At 38.3% G+C, this 10,473-nt stretch overlaps 1 protein-coding gene across 1 annotated transcript in view; it reads left to right on the top strand.

Annotated features, from left to right (window-relative positions):
• Window positions 1-4,590: 4,590 nt before the first annotated feature.
• Window positions 4,591-10,473, top strand: part of TTC29 (tetratricopeptide repeat domain 29) — a 248,458-nt gene continuing 242,575 nt past the window's right edge. The window contains exon 1 of the mRNA XM_053595489.1: window positions 4,591-4,663. The gene's annotated coding sequence lies outside the window, so the exon portion shown is untranslated. The remainder of the gene's footprint in view (window positions 4,664-10,473) is intronic.

Below are 10,473 nucleotides of genomic sequence, written 5' to 3'. Positions count from 1 at the left end.
TGTCTAGGTCTGTTAGAATACCTACCAGTACAGTGACCCAGCATGATAGTCTGTGAGACAATAAGACAACAGGGTCCCCATGAATTAAATTGCAGCTAAGAGCCAGAGTGGACAGATGACTGAATAGAAATATAGAAGTGCACTGCTGTCCTGCCAGGTAAAAGAGATTTTCTCTCTCTTTTTTTTTTTTTCCTGTTTATCAAAATGTAGAGAGGAGGAGTACATGCTGCATACTAGGTTGCTCCAGCAACAAGATTGTATCAGGAATAGCAGGACAATTAAAGTTATTTTCAGATTAACATTTTTTTTCTTCAAGACACATCTATATTATATAGCTAACTCAGAGATTAAATGCAAGGACTATGCAAGAAATTATCACTTCCATTTTGCAAGTCTAAAATTCCTGCTGGAAATTATTTTCTGATTGATTATTTTGGTAGGGAAGTATAGGGTCAGATTGTAGCTGACCTTTGGTAGCTTTGTGTTTATCTCCAGGGATGCCTGCAGTCACGGTTCCTGCTTTTGGACAAGATAATCACCAAATGTACTAGCTAGTACTATATAATATCCTGTTTAGAGTCTGAAGCTTTCCTGAATGCACTCTGTGCTAGCTTGCCTATATTGTTCATTAAAAGAAAAATACAAATTGCTAATATGCACCTATTATTATCTGGTTATAGAGCCTAGCTTTGGCTATGGGACCAGTGGAGTGTTAAAAGAATCCCTGGCAAACTTACTCTGTCTCTCTGTTAGAGTGTTTTCTTGTCATAGCTCACAGCAACCTCAAACTCTTGGGCTCAATCCATCCTCTTGCCTCAGCCTCTGAAGTAGCTAGGACTATGACTCCCAGATAGATTTTCCATTCTCAGTAGAGATGGGAGTCTCTCTCTTGCTCAGTCTGGTCTTGAACTCCTGAGTTTTTCTTCTGAAGATGAAGTGCATCTTGTACATCTGGGAGAGGTCCTGAAAAGTTGCACTTCGGTGATCAGGACCAACCTCAGGCTGCCTTATTATTTCTTGTCCTTGACTCTGTGTATCCTTTGCTCATAGGAAATCTTTCTGAGGAAACCTTATTAGAGTCTAGAGAATCCTTTCAATTATCTGACCCAGCGCTTCCTTGACCATCTTATACCATAATAACCTTTATTCTATAAATCAGGTGGCCATTAAAAAAATTCTGCCATTTATTTTGCCTTCATCTATTAGTATATACTCAGAGGAATATTCATAGGATGGGCTCCAGATCCACTAAGACTATTTCAAAAATTTAAGAAACAATCCATTTACCTGAAATCCATTGGTAAAGGTGTTCTGTGTCCTTAGAAATGAGTAAAATTAGTATTAGCTCAGAGTTAGTGTCTACTTTCTAACAATCTAAAAGTTTTGGTATACTCCTTTCTTCAGTGCAGTTACCTGAGCAAATAAACACAGTTATCTTTGAGAAAGATGGAGGAAGTTTCACAGTGTACACTTGTAATATTATACCTGGACCTGAGGACACAGAGCTGTCATTCAATGGGCTATGAATCTAGTCTTGGAATACGATGAGAGACAGTACACTTTAGTTTCTTTTGTGATAACTCAAGCCAGGTCCCTTTTTACTAGATTTAGAAGACTTTTTTTTTCTTTTTCTCACACAAATCAAGTTTTAAGTAATTGGATCACCCATTAGCTTGATTCCAAGCTTTGTCTTGACTAATTAACAACAGAGACATCTGCAGATCAGGCCATTCTCATGAATACAATGGCATAGTAAATGTAGCAGGTATCCCCGAGTTTTAATAATCTGACCTCTCTTACATGGGAATACTATATCTTCACTGAAGTTGTGATGTCCATCTCAGTTATAACTAGTACTATTAACTAGTACTCCCACTAGTACTATTAATCATGAGAAACTACTTGTGAAGAACTTACTAAGTCTATGGCATTTTCCTCTTTAGATCTCAGATCTTCAGTTAAGGGAAAAATTTTAAGACTTTATCAGGGAATATAATTAGAAGTTGAGGCATAAATGATGTATGCAATCCTAACATTTTCTGAAAAACTTTAAATATAAACTTTTTTCAGTACAGCTTACTCTACAGTTGGCCATATTTTCATTATTCAACCCAGGAAAGTGTTAAATAGACTACTTTAGTCACCAAAAATAGCATATAGAATCTAGAGTCTCTTGAAAAAGCATTCATTTGACAAATTTATTCTTTCTAATATTGTATCCCATCCTTATGTTGAAAAACCCTCAAAGTCCATTCTAAAGGAAAACAGCGTCCCTAGAGTTGTGCCGACATAAACTAACAAATTCCGTGTATGTGTGTGCACGTCTATGTACATGAGCCTTCTCAGAGTTTATGTTTTTATTTGGCTAACCATGACATAAGGATCTAATTTTATAATAATTACAGACGTAGGTATTATGAGAAGTTTGGTATGAAAAGTTTTGTTGTATTTTTTTTCATTAAGGGGGCACCCCCATGCAAAGAAGTAACCATATTTTGAAACGAGGAAAGAACAGCTACAGGAGAAAAGGAAGGCAAGCCTCTTGAGCAAAGGTGCCTCCGTGAAAAGTGCTAAACAGGGGCTTAGGATGTTAAGCTACTCGATGTCTTCTAAATATGATAGTCCATTTGAATTGTCAGTTTACCCATGCAGCACCCCATTTGACCTCCACACACCTGGACACAGAGCAGGATGGAGAACTTTAAACCCGACAACTCCTTTATAGGAAGACATTAAAGGAACGCTCAAGGTAACGCTCGAGGCTCGGGGGGTATATGTTTATACCTCAAATTGGTGCCTTCTTACTCCAGCGTGGAAGGCATAGCCTGATAGCTGGTTCCCTATGCTCTTGCCGTCAAAGAAATCCAAGGAGACATAACTTGCCTACCTCATCCAGAGTTTATCAAAATTATTACTCAAAGAGGAAACTAGAGGAAAAAGCCTATTCAGACAGCAGTAGAGGAAAGTTACACAAGGCGTTCAGTTCTTTCTTTGATTTAACAACTGTAGTATCAATGCTGACTGTCCCCATTATCCACTCTTTTCTTATTTTCCATAGGTATGGAACCTTTTTAGCAAGTCATTTGGCTACTCAAAATAATCATATTTTCTAGTGTAGTATGGCAATGTGATGAAGTTCTTGTCAGTGGAATATCACAATAAGTGATGTGTTCATCTTCTTAGAAAGAGCATGCCACTATTCCCTGCCCATTCTCCAGATAAAATGCAGGTGTAATAGCTGGATTGTCAATGAAGCCATCTTGGGAATGGAATCCATGCGCAGTGAAGACGAAAACAGAACCTGACGTCATCAAGTGTCATTCCAGTTTTGTATTTTCTTTCTATTACTAGCAGCTGAATCGAATGCTAATTAATATGGCAAACAAGAGAAATAAATTCCATAAAAGATAAAGGTCAACATTGACAAAAGAAAAACTTTTCCAAGAGGAAAAGACAATCTTATTTTTAAAAAATATTAAAACTAATATATTCAGAGATAATTGCAAGATATTATATGCATAAAAGAAAAAGAATCTATAAAAAAGGAGCAATAAAGAAAAACAAGAACTCTCAAAGGCTGAGTATGAACCCTTCTACCCACAAAAGAAAAAAATTGATTAAAGATTGCAAAGTAACATTGTCAAAAATTTCCAAACTTGAGAAAAAAAAGAATGTACATGAAAAGAAATCAAGGATAAAAAAGGACAAATGTAGGAGACTTACATCAATAAACAGAATCATAGAAAAAGATAACAGAACAAATGAGACAAATTATAATTTAAATAAACTATATTTTAAAAAATGAGACAAAATTATATTTACAATTATCAAAATTTGAGGCAGGATGGGAATTTTAGCTATAATTGCTCTACTTAGGGAATCCTATGATATGTCAAAACAGGAGGGATAAAGAGAGCAACCTAAAAATGCTTGAGCTGAGGGGGAGGAAACATGTCTGAGACAGTCATTGTGACCATTCATCGATGTCTGGTTCTTCTTTCAGACACGTTGGGATTTGAGCATGGCCATGTCAGTTGCTGTGGCCAGTGAAATGTCAGAGGAAGCACTGGGTAATCATAGCTAATGTGCAACTTACCCTGGTTATCATCTCTCTGTTGCAGATCAGCCGTGCTCCAGGGAGCAGAGATTCTCTCAGTCTGAGTCTGGTGAGATGAGTGTATGGAACCTGATTTCTGATGGTTACATACTGAAACCAAGAAATAAACTTTGTTGTTTTAGGCCACTGAGATCTGTGGTTGTCACTGCAGACACAGATCTTCATACTAGACCACATACAAAGGATGGAAAATAAAATTGGCAATAGACTTCTCATCCTGAGCCCTGGATACTAGAGAAAAGTGAAATAACACCTTCTACTGGTAATGATTGTTAACCTAGATCATCCAACTCTGATGGATGATCATTTTTTTGGGGAAAAAAAAAAAAAAACAGCCTATTCAGACAACAGTAGAGGAAAGTCACACAGGGCATTCTTTCAAGGCATACATGAAAGAATTAAAAAAATTAACTGTTATTCTTTCTTTAGATGTTACTTGGAGATGTTCTCAGTAAAACAGATGGGTAGAACAAGAATAATTGAGAATAACTTATGTACTGGAATTGATGACTGAGAGATATCAAAAACACTTTGAGAACAATTATGGTGAGCAGTAAAGATGTGTTGGGTTCCACTACAGAATTATCATTTGCTTCTTTGGGGAGCTAGCATAACCTAAAAATCTTTCTTCAGAGTAAGACTGGAAGAGGGCACTGTAGATGTCATTGTGTCAGTGATAGCATTCACCCTGTCAGTTGCATCACCTCCCCTTCCCCTTGAATTCTAGGTGAAAAAACAGGAAGCAATGAGAAGAATTACATAAGAATGAATCAGTTAGAAGAACCTCTATTTTGCATTCATTCAGTTCAAAAAATATGTTTGAGCAAGTACTGTGTACCAATCTCTGTAGTAGTCCAGGAAATTTAAGGGAAAAAAAAAATAAGACAAAGTCTGTTCTTTCAAGGAGTTCATCATCCTTTCGGGAAGGTTAGCTCATGTAAACAAAACACCATGAAAATTCATTCTGATAAAAGAAGGTCAGTTCAAGAGGAGAGATCAATTCTGTATAGTAAAACATCATCAAAGCTTTCAGAAGGGCAAAGTCTCTAGATAAAGTTGCACCTGAAGCTGGCATCCTGTGATTGTAGGAAACAATCAATTTTCTTTTTCGTGTAAGCCAGTTTGAGTCTTCTGTCACTTAAAAACAAAGGTCTCTAGGGGGCGGAGCAAGATGGCAGCTGAGTAACAGCTTCCTTGCATCTGGGCACCGTGAGTCTGGGGAGATAGGACTCCAGGCATCTCTGGCTGGTGGGAACTGCCGAACATCACTCCTATGAGGATACAGGGAGTCAGCGAGAGACTTCTGGACCCCAAGAGGAGGACTAAAACCGTGGAAAACCGGCAAGTGGTCGCACGTGTTCTATCCGTCTAAACCCGCCCACAACTGTAAGTTCAGTAGCAGCGAGACTGCAAACCAGAAAGGCCTTACCTGTGAACTGTTTTGATGTCCTTGGACTTGGCACTGAGTTGAACTGCCTTGGGGAAGGCCTGAGCGGGAGTGCGGAGAACTTTGGCCGTTGTCTAGGGCCCCAGTCTGAGCCGCTGAGCCAGACAGAGCTAATAGTGTTTGGCGGTGGGTCACACGGATCCATTGTCAGTGATCTGCCCCGGCAAGCTCCGCCCTCAGGGTCACAGAGCTAGAAATGGGTGGGAGCTGGTAACCCAGCAACCAAGTAGCCTAAAGGTGGGGTCTGAGCCGCCTTGCAGCCCTAACCCTCGGGGCAGAGTGAGACCAGTTTTGGCACACTGGGTAAGTGGATAGCCACTTCAGCAGCGATTCCAGCGAGAAAGCTGGGAAAGCTTCTGCTCAGCAAGTTTACAAGTTCAAAGAGCCTTTTAAGTAGGCTGAAGAGAGATTTAGGGTGTCTACCTGCTGAGCTTTGAGAAATCAGCAGCCTCCAGTCATATCAGAACTGTGACTAACATCTCATACCCCAGAAGACCACGTGTTGCCCAGACAATATTCAATAACATATACACACTGCTTTGTTTTTGGTTGTGTATTTTTTTTCTTTTTCTTTTTTTTTTTTTGTTTGGTTGTTTTTTTTGTTTGTTTATTTTGACGTTGCTGACGTTCTTTTGTTTTTTTAATTTCAATCTTTTCCACACAGATCCCTTTTTCTTTCTCAATTTTCCTAGCTTAATTATAATTTCCCATTGCTGCCTTTTTTAATAACTTCAACTTCATTTTTGCTAGTGTTTCTACCGATATCATTTGGTTTTTCACCCAATTTTATCCCTGTAAAGTTTTCTGCTTGCTTGTTTTGGTTTGATTTATAGCATTTTTGTCTTTCCTCTCTACTTGGTGGAGGTGGGGTACTGTGTCTGACCAGGTTAGCAAAGAGCTGCTGACCTCAAGGGAACCACGCAACTGGACACCCCCAGAAGGTGGGGTTTTTTAAGGTTGTGTCAAAGTACCCTACTGTACACCTATATTGCCCTGTCTCCCTCTTTCTGTGCCTCTCTTCTTTTTGTCAATATTCCTTATACCCACCCCCTCTCCTTTCTCTATCTTTCTTTTTTTCTTATCACTCGGTCCTCCTTTCTTTCATCCCCCTTTTTTTTGCTCTTCCACCTTCTCACCCTTCTGGTCCTGTAACCCTTAGTCCACAGGCACAAGAACTTAAAGAGCAAGAGGAAGTGAAAGGAAAATTAGGGCAAGGAAACAGATAAAAGAAATCACTCATGAGGAAGAATCAGCAGAAAACTCCAGGCAACATGAAGAACCAGTCTAGAACAACCCCACCAAGGGACCATGAGGTAGCTATTGCAGAGGATTCCACCTATACAGAAATGTTAGGAATGACAGAAAGGGAATTTAGAATACACATGTTGAAAACAATGAAAGAAATGATGGAAACAATGAAGGAAATTGCTAATAAAGTGGAAAATAACCAAAAGGAAATCCAAAAACAGAATCAAATAAGAGATGAACGATATGAAGAATATAAAAAGGATACAGCAGACCTGAAGGAACTGAAACAGTCAATTAGGGAACTTAAAGATGCAATGGAAAGTATCAGCAACAGGTTAGACCATGCAGAAGAAAGAATTTCAGAGGTAGAAGACAAAGTTCTTGAGATAACTCAGACAGTAAAAGAGGCAGAAAAGAAGAGAGAGAAAGCAGAACGTTCACTGTCAGAATTATGGGACTTTATGAAGCGTTCCAACATATGAGTTATAGGAATTCCAGAAGGGGAAGAAGAATGCCCCAGAGGAATGGAAGCCATACTAGAGAATATTATAAAAGAAAATTTCCCAAACATCACCAAAGATTCTGACACACTGCTTTCAGAGGGATATCGGACCCCGGGTCGCCTCAACTCTAACCGAGCTTCTCCAAGACACATTGTGATGAACCTGTCCAAAGTCAAGACAAAAGAAAAGATTCTGCAAGCTGCCAGGAGTAAGCGCCAGTTGACCTACAGGGGCAAATCCATCAGAGTGACCGCAGACTTCTCTAATGAAACTTTCCAAGCAAGAAGACAATGGTCATCTACCTTTAATCTACTTAAACAGAACAATTTTCAGCCCAGAATTCTGTACCCTGCTAAGCTAAGCTTAAAAATTGACGGAGAAATCAAATCATTTACGGATATACAAACATTGAGGAAATTTGCCACAACAAGACCAGCTCTACAGGAAATACTTCAACCTGTTCTGCACACTGACCACCACAATGGATCAGCAGCAAAGTAAGAACTCAGAAATGAAAGGACAGAACCTAACCTCCACACTGATGCAAAAGATAAAACTAAGCAATGGACTCTCACCAAATAAGACGAATAGAATACTACCACACTTATCAATTATCTCAATAAATGTTAATGGCTTGAATTCCCCACTGAAGAGACATAGATTGGCTGACTGGATTGAAACACACAAGCCATCCATTTGCTGTCTGCAAGAAACACACCTGGCTTCAAAAGACAAATTAAAGCTCTGACTCAAGGGTTGGAAGACAATTTTTCAGGCAAATGGAATTCAGAAGAAAAGAGGAGTTGCAATCTTATTTTCAGATACATGTGGATTTAAAGTAACTAAAGTCAAAAAAGACAAAGATGGTCACTTTATATTGGTCAAGGGAAAACTACAACAAAAAGACATTTCAATTCTAAATATTTATGCACCCAATTTAAATGCTCCCAGATTCTTGAAGCAGACCTTACTCTGTCTGAGCAATATGATAGCTGATAATACCATCATAACAGGGGACTTTAACATACCTCTTACGGAGCTGGACAGATCCTCTAAACAGAAATTAAACAAAGATGTAAGAGATTTAAATGAGACCCTAGAACAATTATGCTTGATAGACGTATATAGAACACTCCACCCCAAAGATAAAGAATATACATTCTTCTCATCACCCCATGGAACATTCTCCAAAATTGATCATATCCTGGGACACAAAACAAATATCAACAGAATCAAAAGAATTGAAATTTTACCTTGTATCTTCTCAGACCATAAGGCACTAAAGGTGGAACTCAACTCTAACAAAAATGCTCAACCCCACCCAAAGGCATGGAAATTAAACAATCTTCTGTTGAATAACAGATGGATGAAGGAAGAAATAAAACAGGAAATCATTAACTTCCTTGAGCATAACAACAATGAAGACACAAGCTACCAAAACCTCTAGGATACTGCAATAGCAGTTTTGAGAGGAAAATTCATTGCTTTAGATGCCTACATTCGAAAAACAGAAAGAGAGCACATCAACAATCTCACAAGAGATCTTATGGAATTGGAAAAAGAAGAACAATCTAAGCCTAAACGCAGTAGAAGAAAAGAAATATCCAAAATCAAATCAGAGATCAATGAAATTGAAAACAAAAGAATCATTCAGAAAATTAATGAAACAAGGAGTTGGTTTTTTGAAAAAATAAATAAAATAGATAAACCATTGGCCAGACTAACTAGAAATAGAAAAGTAAAATCTCTAATAACCTCAATCAGAAACGATAAAGGGGAAATAACAACTGATCCTACAGAGATACAAGAGATCATCTCTGAATACTACCAGAAACTCTATGCCCAGAAATTTGACAATGTGAAGAAAATGGATCAATATTTGGAATCACACCCTCTCCCTAGACTCAGCCAGGAAGAAATAGAGCTCCTGAACAGACCAATTTCAAGCACTGAGATCAAAGAAACAATAAAAAAATCTTCCAACCAAAAAATGCCCCGGTCCAGATGGCTTCACTCCAGAATTCTATCAAACCTTCAAGGAAGAGCTTATTCCTGTACTGCAGAAATTATTCCAAAAAACTGAGGAAGAAGGAATCTTCCCCAACACATTCTATGAAGCAAACATCACCCTGATACCAAAACCAGGAAAAGACCCAAGCAAAAAGGAGAATTTCAGACCAATCTCACTCATGAATATAGATGGAAAAATTCTCAACAAAATCCTAGCCAATAGATTACAGCTTATCATCAAAAAAGTCATTCATCATGATCAAGTAGGCTTCATCCCAGGGATGCAAGGCTGGTTTAACATACGCAAGTCCATAAACGTTATCCACCATATTAACAGAGGCAAAAATAAAGATCATATGATCCTCTCAATAGATGCAGAAAAAGCATTTAATAAAATCCAGCATCCTTTTCTAATTAGAACACTGAAGAGTATAGGCATAGGTGGCACATTTCTAAAACTGATTGAAGCTATCTATGACAAACCCACAGCCAATATTTTACTGAATGGAGTAAAACTGAAAGCTTTTCCTCTTAGAACTGGAACCAGACAAGGTTGTCCTCTGTCACCTTTACTATTCAACAAAGTGCTGGAAGTTCTAGCCAATACAATTAGGCAAGACAAGGAAATAAAGGGAATCCAAATGGGAGCAGAGTAGGTCAAACTCTCCCTCTTTGCTGACGACATGATCTTATACTTAGAGAACCCCAAAGACTCAACCACAAGACTCCTAGAAGTCATCAAAAAATACAGTAATGTTTCAGGATATAAAATCAATGTCCACAAGTCAGTAGCCTTTGTATACACCAATAACAGTCAAGATGAGAAGCTAATTAAGGACACAACTCCCTTCACCATAGTTTCAAAGAAAATGAAATACCTAGGAATATACCTAACGAAGGAGGTGAAGGACCTCTATAAAGAAAACTATGAAATCCTCAGAAAGGAAATAGCAGAGGATATTAACAAATGGAAGAACATACCATGCTCATGGATGGGAAGAATTAACATTGTTAAAATGTCTATACTTCCCAAAGCAATCTACCTATTCAATGCCATTCCTATCAAAGTACCAACATCGTACTTTCAAGATTTGGAAAAAATGATTCTGCGTTTTGTATGGAACCGGAAAAAACCCCGTATAGCTAAG

This window comes from Nycticebus coucang, chromosome 1, assembly GCF_027406575.1.
Source record: "Nycticebus coucang isolate mNycCou1 chromosome 1, mNycCou1.pri, whole genome shotgun sequence".
Lineage (NCBI taxonomy): Eukaryota > Metazoa > Chordata > Mammalia > Primates > Lorisidae > Nycticebus > Nycticebus coucang.
This window is presented reverse-complemented; position numbering and strand designations above follow the sequence as displayed.